This window comes from Salvia miltiorrhiza, chromosome 2, assembly GCF_028751815.1.
Source record: "Salvia miltiorrhiza cultivar Shanhuang (shh) chromosome 2, IMPLAD_Smil_shh, whole genome shotgun sequence".
Lineage (NCBI taxonomy): Eukaryota > Viridiplantae > Streptophyta > Magnoliopsida > Lamiales > Lamiaceae > Salvia > Salvia miltiorrhiza.
In genome coordinates, this window is record NC_080388.1 from 21,015,120 (window position 1) to 21,025,939 (window position 10,820).

The window sequence follows — 10,820 nt, forward strand, 5'->3', positions numbered from 1 at the left end:
AACCTTGAAGTCTTGGCCCTCTTGTCCTCCTTATACCTTCCCTGCTCCCTTCTGTCCCTTGGCACGTCACGGTCATGACGCTTGTGAGCCCGGTGCCCTGGCCTGCCAGAGGAAAACTCCAACTCCCTTTCTTCTGCTCTTTCGGTGTACCGTGATTTCTCTGGGCGGTGGGACTTCTCTGCTCTGTACGACCGCTCTGATCTCTGTTCCCTGTCGTCCCTCCGGGATTTCTCCCTCAACGATTCTTCCAGATTCTCGAGTTGGTGTTTCAGCTGCGACACTTGCTTTTTCAACCGTGTCTTCTCCTTCGGTCTCTCTTCCTCAAACACAAGGGAGATGGATTGACTGTCAGACTCGTCAACCCTCTCCTTCCTGACAACACTGTTGAGCCTAACACGGCTCCCCTCTGGTCTAGCTAGTTCTCTGTCAGCAGCGTCCCCTTGCATTTCCCCAGGCATCACAGCCTGTTTGTTGATTGCCAACATGTTTGCCTCCTGAGCAGCGGGAGGTGGGGCCTCAGTGCCCTACGGGTTGGCCGCTCCAACCGGGGTAGCTACAGTGGGGATGACAGACAGCATCGGAGTTCCCAGTGCTTGACGCATGTTAGCATAGTTGAGTAAAGCCATCATTTGCTCTGCTAGCCTGAAGTTAAGCGATCCCCCTCCAGACGTGGGGGCCAAGTTTGGCAGATCTGAGCCCGGTGTTACCAGAGCAAACCTCTGGGCGTTGACGTTCAACCCTGTTGTCGGAGTGGCTGAGATAGCCTGAAAACCCGGTGGGACAGTGAAGGTGGGGTTACCCTGAAGGCTGTTGAGCAGTGAGGTAGGCACCTCGGTAGTGATAGCAGCAGACTCGAACTCCTTCTCCAAGTTGCGGTGAGCATCAGAGGATCCCATGGTACCTACACATAAACAGAGTGAGAAGACATCTAGAGAACAAATGGATAGATCCTCCCCTACTGATTGAAAACCCGATATGAGAAATTCCAAGCACCGGCGCAGAGGCCGTTAAAAAATTCCCTCAAGGTAACTCTATACACTGGGAAATAAACCCAGGGTATAGATTAAAATAACAGAGCCCGAACAACAGAAATATCCCCTGTAGGCTCTTATCAAGATCTGGCAGAAGAAATAGAGTGTCCAGAGAACCAAAGTAAGATATCCAGAGATGGACATAAACAGAACAACCACCAAGAAGCTTGTTAGCGCAAAACGTTAAGCATGATATATAGTAAAGAATTTGCAAGAAAACGAACATCATAACCCGAAATTACCACGATCGTGTGCTATTTTAACCACAGAAACCCAAAAACAACAGAGTTATCATGGCAATCAGCCGGATTAGTAATATAACGTGCTAAACAGGGCATATAACAAGGATTAGTCGAAGAAAATATGGAGCACACCAACAATTATCACCCTCAGTCGAAACATAGTCGTAAATTAGCAGTGCAAACCCAATCATCATAGAAACAAATCATTACCCCATAATCCACCGATAGAAAACGAAGATTAGCCACAAAAACACGAGAAATATCGATAATTATTACCCTTAAACGAAAAACATCCACAAATCAACAACACAACCCCAATCAACAACATTCTACCGAAGAGAAACCCCATAAATCGTCAACCAAAACTCAATTCAAGCAGAAACAGAGCGATACTCCACAATTCACCGGTATAAACATCAGATCTATAAATAAAATCTCGATTCTACGAAGAAACTTTGTATTCACCCATAATTAAACCGATCAATCGGTAAATAAACACATATCCCCCCAATTCATGATTTACGACTTTCGCCACCTTTCCCCATGCACCAAAAGCATAATTAAACACAGATCGTAAAGAATTAAAAGCACAGCAACCCGAGAAAACGTAATTAACAGCTCGCAATCATCTGGGTGTCCGAATTATCGGCTCAAACGGTACCGACGCGCGCAAACCCGATTGGAATTTCAGATCTGCCCGCGCCGGCGTCCATAAACTCACATCCTAACTCAGTAGCCTTCCCACAGACGGCGCCAGTTGGTGATTCAAGGACCAACACCTAATCTATAAAGCGATAAATATAGGCTATACCTAGTGTGAATGATCGGAGAAAGCAAAGTAGACAATCGGAAAAACTCAGAACGGGAGAAAAGTAGCTGTTGTATTCGAAAATAAGAGATAGCGTAGTTACAATGCACGAGCTCAGGCTCTATTTATAGATTACATAGGAGGGCAAAATGGTAAAATCATCTGTGGTGCATGCGCTTGGCGTGATAGAGGGGCATGTCGGTAAATTTGCCTTCACGCGGGAAATCTCCCACGTCTCTGGCGATTCCGCTGATGAAGGTAGTTCCTCTGGCGAAGGCTGCTTCTCTGGCGAAGATGACTTCTCTGGTGAGGGTGACTTCTCTGGCGAGGGTGACTTCTCTGACGAGGGTGACTTCTCTGGTGTATAAGATGCCTTTAGTGAGTAAGATCCCTCTGGCGAGGTCGATTCCTCTGATTTGCATCATTTCCCTACTCTGCACATATCACTCCTCATCAATATCAACATAAAGTTGACTATGAGTAAAATCAGATATTTTTTAAGTACAAATCTATATGCGAAAGAGATTGAATATGACTACTCTTGATGCTCATTGCGTATGATATAATAAGTGAAAATTGTCAATGTTAAAACTTGAATGACAATTTTGGAAGCGTAATTGATAATTAAGAACATTGTGTCCACTCAACAATCTCCCCTTAAGAACATGACTACCTAGTTCGTAATAACCAATCTCGTTCCATCACACACACTCATGAAATTATCTATATTTTTCAAAAGCATAATTAGAGTGCTAACTTTAGAAAACAATCCTCATTGAAGCGTACCAGAAAAATTATCGAGTAAATGAATTAGACCTGGACACGACTGCTATTATGTGGCGCTATCCGTCTTATGCTTAAGATGAGTAACAAATTGAATAAAGAAGCATAAGAGTTAAGTCTATATGGATTCTTATTATCTGAAGTCTATATGGTAATTTTTCTATTGTGTTTTTCTTTACCCCATCAACTAATGATTTTTGTAATATGTTAATTATCCTCACTATGTCTACAAAAAATAGTCACATTTTGTCATTTTGGGACGTCCACAACTATAAGTCCATTTCCAATTTTGAAAACATTCCATTACATGGTGAATCCTTCTTCTCAACTCACAATACAATTAATTATTAGTATTATTAATACTACTTTTTATGTGAGATTTTTTCTATGATACAAATAGTATAACTATCGAAGCACACACTCCAACGTGAGAGAAATCTAATAGGAATAAATAACAATTATTTTACGAAATCCTTTAATAATACTTATATAAATGACAGTATCATTAAATGCACTAAGTCTATGAAAACCATGTTAGTTAAATACACTTATGTATTTCTTCTGGAAAAAAAAACTACTTATGTATTTTCAATTTTAAATTTATAAACTGTGAGATGTATGAAAAGTTTATTCTTTAGTCATAATAATTAGGGATAATTGCATGAAAAAACACCAACTTTGATCAGAATCCAAATTTAACGCGAACTTAGGATTTTTCAATTTAATACACCAACTTTCATTGCTGTTCAATTTTAACACGGCTCAATTCTTGAAAAATTCAAAAACAACCCCTTTTTGAAACTAATTCTACAAAGACCCACTTATGTTATAATTTGGGACATTCTAACCCAAAGAATCTTATTTCCTTATGATGTTTTCTTTAATTATAGATCCGCGCCAGAAATGGTATCAGAGCGGGTTTTTATTGATGAATTATATTATATTTAATTTATTTTATAATTAACCTATGTGGGAGGAGACTCCATTAAAAATTTATGGATCCGGACGAGTGTCCGAGATGTATTGTATACAGGAATTCTCTTCAAAATTTGGAGAGAGAAATTACTCGTCTGTTAGACGAGCTCAACTGAAACAATCGAGCCCTCGTAACAAATATTCATCGAGGAGCAGATGGAGAAATTATTCGTGATATCATCACGGGTATTCAGTTCTACCATGAACACCTTATAGGAATCGCTGAGACCAGAATGGCGATTGAACGAACAAAGAAGGCGCCCATCAGTCACACAACTAATGGAGCAGAAGGACAAGGCGGGAGTTGCTTATCCTAGCTACCAAAAAATCGAGCCAAACTCTTTCGACATTGTCAACTTGCGGGAGATCCAAAGAACGATGGAATATTATGGCAACAAGCTATATGATCTACCGATGGAAATGAGCCAGATATCACTGAACCAAGAGGCAATCTTAAAACTCTTGCGTGATATTCAGAAAAAGGTGGAGGATATTGAAAGACGGAAACCATGTTCCGGGAAAATTCGGAATACATGGTCTAAAGATCCAACATATCCGCTACCACTTAATGCAGCGCCCAAGGAACTGCAGCCGGAGGACATAATCCGAATCGTAAAAGGGAAAAACCATGAATAACCTTGATCGAATCGGATTAGAGGATCTACAAGAGTTAGCAGAATCATTTGCTAACCTAAATATGGTTGATCTAAAAATGAACCATGGAGGTGAGGTGCCCAAAACAGAGCACCCATAAGAAGAATCGTCCAGGAAAGGTGGGGCTCGTGAAGATTCGAGCGATTATCAACGCACCAGAAGACGCCGACCCAAGATGCAGGACACTTCTGTAGGGAAGGCTACACTCGAACCAATCCACCCCTACGGATTGATTCTCAACCTCGATGCAGCCAGCTTTAAAGATTGGGAAGTTCTCATCGATGACTGGGCTTCAGCTATGAAGGTCGTGATTGCCACGATAGAATATGATAGAAATGAATTTATCAAAATCTTCGAGGCAAGTTTTGCCGGCATGGTAAAACAATTATGGGATAAGGCATCAATGGAGGCCAAGAATGAGTTGTTCACCAAAGAATCAGCTCTGGAAATCCTTGAAAATGTCGCCCACCAGATTAAAATCCATTTTCTTGGAATGAGTTTCTTTGAAGCATCAGGAGAAGAGAAGCGCAAAAAATATCGACAAGCACTTTACAATCTAAGATTGGTAGTGCTGGAGCCAAAAGCTCTTGACGAATTCTGACGCCTATATGCCCTATATGTCCATATGGGGTTAGTTGATGATCAGACAGCCAGGGACCTCTTTTTCACAAAGTTTTCGAGTCCATGGAGGGAAATGCTCATCAACGAGTACGTATCACCAGGAGAATATCCACTTGATAGTGCATCAAGAAGGATGTCATATGTTCATAAGAAGCTGTCCGAATGGTGCCAGAAGGCGACGGACCAGAGAAATCTCAAGAAATTGAGGAGGCTCAATAAAGAATCTCCATTGATGTGCAATAATCTTGACCTTCAAACAGAGATTGGGGCTGAGTTGTTGTATCAACAGAGGAGAAAGAAGAAACATAGGTATCAACCCTATGAAAGAAAGCTAAGAACAAGGCGGAGTTCTTGGAAGCCAAGAACTATGTGGACCAGACAGAAGGCCCGTTCCTACAAACTAGGTCAACGGAGAGGACCATCGAGGAGCCGATTTTCATCTCAAAAGCGAATCCCGGCGAGGAAAACTTTCAGGCATACCCAAGCCAAAACAAATGAAAGTTTCAAAGATTGCAACTGTTGGACGTGCGGTGCAAAAGGGCATATTTCTACCAATTACCCTGACAATGAGAAAAGAGAGATAAGGAAATTTGAATCCACACCGGATATCGAAGACGCCCTCTACAACCAAGAACTGATACCTGTGTATCAATTCGAAGATATATCCTCTGATGAGAGTATATACGAGCAGGAAGAAGTTTTTAGTTCTGAAGATTCGGATATGACTGATGGATCATCCAGAGACGAGTCAGACTAAGAAGGACGAGGTTATCCACTTTCAGAAGGAGGATCAGGAGGGATATACCAGCCATTCCCTGATCCCGCAAGAAAAGGTGGTGGAAAAACTCGTGACAAAACTCAAGAACAAAACCATGAATATACAAACATTCCAATGGTTTTCAAGAGGAAGATTGGATCAAGTTCTACAAAGCTTGAGTCCATTCAAAAGGAAGCATCATGTCTTCTTCGGTACAATAATTCAGAAGTTGGCACTTCCAATAGAAATAACAAACAACCAAGTAGAGATCCAATTAATTTTAGCCGAAGATGTGCCAAGGGATCTCTAAAAAATGAAGCCAGAAGTCGCTAGAACAATGAAATTGATTCATATTGGAGCACTTCAGTTGGTAATCAAGTCCGCACTTTCACCAGGGACAGATACACCAATTGAAGTTGCAATTTGTGACAAGAGGATTACAAATCCAAGAGATGCAGTGCTGGGAGCCTTCTCAGGCAATCTCTATGCCAAGAAGATTGTAACCGAATTGTACCCACATATCACTTATAATCTTCAAGATTCAGCCTTCAGTCGAGCCCTGACACTTTACCAGGACTACAAGAGGAAGGATCTATTGATGGGAGGAAATAGGCCATACTCGATTACATATCAAGTATCATATGCCCTATCAAATTCCCACCACACGGATTTATTTCTGGGGAAGAATTTTATTGAAGTCCCAGAAGTATTCAAAGAAGAAGCCAAGGCAATTAGCCCTGACCGAGTTGAAATTCCCAAAATAAGGGAAATTGACATCCAAGTTGGAGATAAGCAGGTGCTGAAACATAATCAAAGTGTCAGATTGGGAGCACTGAGGCTATCGTTCCAAGGAGATAGGCTGACCTCAAGGCCTTTAGAAAGAGGTTTCTCTCATTTCTACGAGAGAAAGACGATCCAGGAAACACCAGCTCAAGGCATAAGAGTGAAACTCAAATACCCCGAAGGATGGAGAAGTGTTTCCACAAAGTTTGATACAACCGTGAGGAAAAATCAATTTCCTTGCAATACGTTGTACTATTTGGCAAATCCAAAAAGCAATCGATATATCGGAATTCTGGAGATTGGAGGCTTTGAGATCCAAGTCGAGGGCAAAGCCGGACAAGAAGCTGATGTCCTTATCTTAGGACGAAATTTCCTTGACAATTATCAACCATGGTCAAGGAAAGCAAGTGGGTGGAGATCACAATCGGCGAAAAGAGGTTGTTGATCCAATGATGAGTCAATTCTCGATTTACATCTCTGTGGGGATGTTATACGAGAAGTTCAAAGCAGAATATTTTGCTGCTTATATTGATTAAGGAGCAGGAATCTGTACAACAAAACGAGAAGTTTTTCCAATAGAAGTTGAAGAAGAACCGCCTCGAATTGCGGGAAGGGACTTCTCAAATAAGATTTTGCTCTTATCAAAAGGAGTAAAATAGACGGAAATATTGATCGGCGGAGCAGGACAAACACCTTGGTACAAGGTTCAAACTCCACCCTGTTAGGTCCGGAGGGTCTCGAATAGATGTATGGGGAGGGAGGAATACACCTATAGGCTATTTTTCGAGGATCTCAATACAGAGATCAAAAATGAAACTACAAACACAAACTCAGACACCTGTTTACTGAAAAGAGTTTTGACCAAAACATGGTTGACGACTGATACTGAAATACTCTTCAGTAAGGAGTTATCAGTTAAGTCACAAGAATTTAACTGATGCACATAAGGCTTCAGTCGAGTTTGATAAACAGAGATGTTATAAATCTCACTGACTATCAGAGGATAGATCAGTCAAACTGATAACACACGCAGTGGAAAACTTTTGTTTCGCAATAGCCTTTTGGATTGAGCACGTTGTTAGTCTTAAGTTTCTCTTTGCAATTAATCAGTTTTCAATTGATGAGATGAAGAGCACAAGTAAGAAATTAAATACTGAAAGCTGTAAATAACACAGAGATTTTTACGTGGTTCGGAAAATACTTCCTACATCCACGGTCAGTTGATCAGACCAACAACTTCACTCTGCAAGTGCTTACGGGTGCACTGCAAACCGATGCTCGTGCTTACGGGTGCACAACAAACCGAAATGTGTGCTTGCGGGTGCACACAACCGAAACAATTGAAGATCCAATCTTCAGTACCAACAGACCTTGTTGGATTTCTCACTCCTAGCACGAACTGGTACTAGGAGCTCACGGAGACAGAGTACCTTCCTGAACTCGTTTGCAACTCAAACACTCGATTCTATCGATCGAAGGGATGTTTGAAATCTTGCCAACTAAACTTCAAAGAACAAGATCTTTGGAGTTAGTTTGACCTAGGCTTTGGATAAACAAGGTTTGCCTAAGGTCTAAGAGAATTTATGTAATCAACAGTGACTGATTTTGGGCTTTGGGATTCTCTTCTTCGATTAAGCTTTGGGGAATTTAAGCTTTGGCTGAGAAACAATTTTGGCAGAGCTTCAGCTTATGTTGTTGAATCGGTGAAGATTGAAGTGGTCCTCGAGCGCTATTTATAGGAGAAGTCTTGAATAGATCCGTTGGCGGAGAAGGTCTTCAAGATTTCTTCCGTTAGAGAGTAATTTGAACTTGGGCTGAGGCTTCAATCTTCGAGGTTCCTTGTTTGAGAACGGCTATGTTGAAGAGCAAGAGATGCGACATCTCTGATAAAGTAGTCACCAAATAGGAATGACCTCTGCAGAGAAAGGACGATCCTGAGATCTCTGCATTTAATGCGGCTGTACATCTGAAGTACGAGGCTTCCCTTGAACGTTGGAGGTTCAGTCCGAGGAAGAATGTTTAACTGATACTTGACTTTAGTATCAGTCCGCTGATTCCACGTGGCTCGCATTAAGTAATCAGTTCAAGACTGATTCGTCGACTGCTGCTTCAGTCGGCAACTTCAGTCTTTAGTCTTTAGTCCTTCGTTCTTCAGTCTTCAGTCTTTAGAATAGCAACTAAACTAGTAAAAGAACTCTAACACTTGAGTTCGAGCAGTTCTAGTCTATTACAAATGAAACCTATGGATTTTGGTATCATCAAAATAAGGATTAGGATATTTCATTAAGTTGCCAACAATTTTCCCCTTTTTGATGATGCCAAAACCACACAACAGTTCTAAGCAAGAAAAAGACTGAACTCAGAGCACAAGTTCTAAAACAGGGTGAATACTATTCCCCTTAACAATAGAACCTAAAACTTGTACTTAGAGAAAGAACACAACAGTTCAAACACAGAACAAGGACAAGACAGAAAAATATTAATTAGAGCTTGGACAAAAAGTTATTGTCTTCAGGTTGAGATCAAAAGAAGTTCTTTTCATTAAAAAAAAGTGACTGATGAGACATCAGTTTGAGTTACAGGACAGGTAAAGAGACTTTTTAGAGAAACTAAACATGAAGCTAAGGTTTCTGACCATACAAACTGAAGACTGCGTTCTTGATATTGTCATAAGCCTCTGAGCTGACATTAGTAGGCACCTTCCAAATGTTGCAGATGCTTCTGATAGAATCTCTGTTGACGCTGTTTCTGGTTCTAGGAGGACATACCGTCATCTTCAGAGAATTGGAAGTCGGAATCCCAGCATCTTTCTGAGCAGACTGCATTTTCATAACCATTGCTCTTTCAGGCCAGTTTACAAGAAAGTATTTCCAAGCTTCATTTTGGAAATCTCTGCTCCTGTCGAGATTGGCGAAAACAACCCATTTGGTATAGCATTCTTTCAGCTTTTCCCACCATTCATTCATGTCAGACGGTATCCATCGATCTTGTCGTTCACACCTATACAAATAGGATACCAAGAGGCCTTCGCTGATATATTGCAATATTCTTTGTTGTTCTCGAAGCCTCTGTGGGAAGGGTTGTGGAGTAACTTCGCTCATGGAGAGAACTTTCTTGGCCTTCGGCTCTGGGTTTCTAGAGGATGAGCTTTCTTCTCTTGATCTCTTTCTGCCGAAATCTCTTGAGACAGAAGGAGCTTGCGCAGTGATGTTGGTAGCGCCAGAGAAGATGGCTTGAGCTCTGGCAAAGTCCTGTGCCAGCTCTTTAGGAAAGGAAGGTTCCAAATACTCTTCCCCCTTTTGGCATCATCTCCAGGGAGAGAGTTGACTGTCCTTTGAAGATCCTTTATGTTAGGAAGCATCGATTGAATGAGCGATGAATTTGAAGATTCACGAATAGTGTTCAGCTCACTTTCGACTTTTGCTAGGCGAACAAGGATTGGGCGGAGTTCTTCCGCGATCATCAGTTTAGCATCTGTAGCAGTCATGAAGTCTTTCATGAACTCGATGCGCATTTTTCCAAGTTAGTTCTGGAGATCGAGAAGTTGTTGCTTGGATTTTATCTCTGCTTCCAAGACGTATTGTTGAAGCTAGTTGAGTTCCTTCTGAGCTTTTGGAAATCCTTCTTGAAGTGGAACCAGGTCCCTTTGGAGAGTGAGATGATCAATTTCTGCTTGGAGAATTCTTCTTCGGAGAAGGGTGATGCGAACATCATGATCGATCATGTCGTCTTGGGCCTGTGCTTCAACAGCAATGAGATACCTCGGGAATTTGGCGCCGTAGATGTCCTAACGTTCTCTTTCATGCTTGAGCGTCTCAAGCGCGAATTGTTGATCGGAGATGACATCCAACAGAGCATCAATTGGATTCTCAGTTTCTTCTGGGATTTTGAACTGAGTTTTGACGGGTTCTCTCCTTTTCCACTCAGTGAGGAATCCATCTGTGTCAACATCCGAGTCATATTGAATGACACCGGGTTGGCGAGAGATTTCGATGATTTTCTCTGGTTGCTCAGGAGGAGCAGGGGGTGCCTGTGCTGGACCTTGAGAGGTTGAAGCAGCATTAGTGGCTGAAGCATCAGTATGGAAAACTTCTTCATCTATGGGAGAGGAGGGAGCAAGAGTACGTCCTTTGCTGATGTTGTGGCCCTCGATTGGAGTGGGCTCA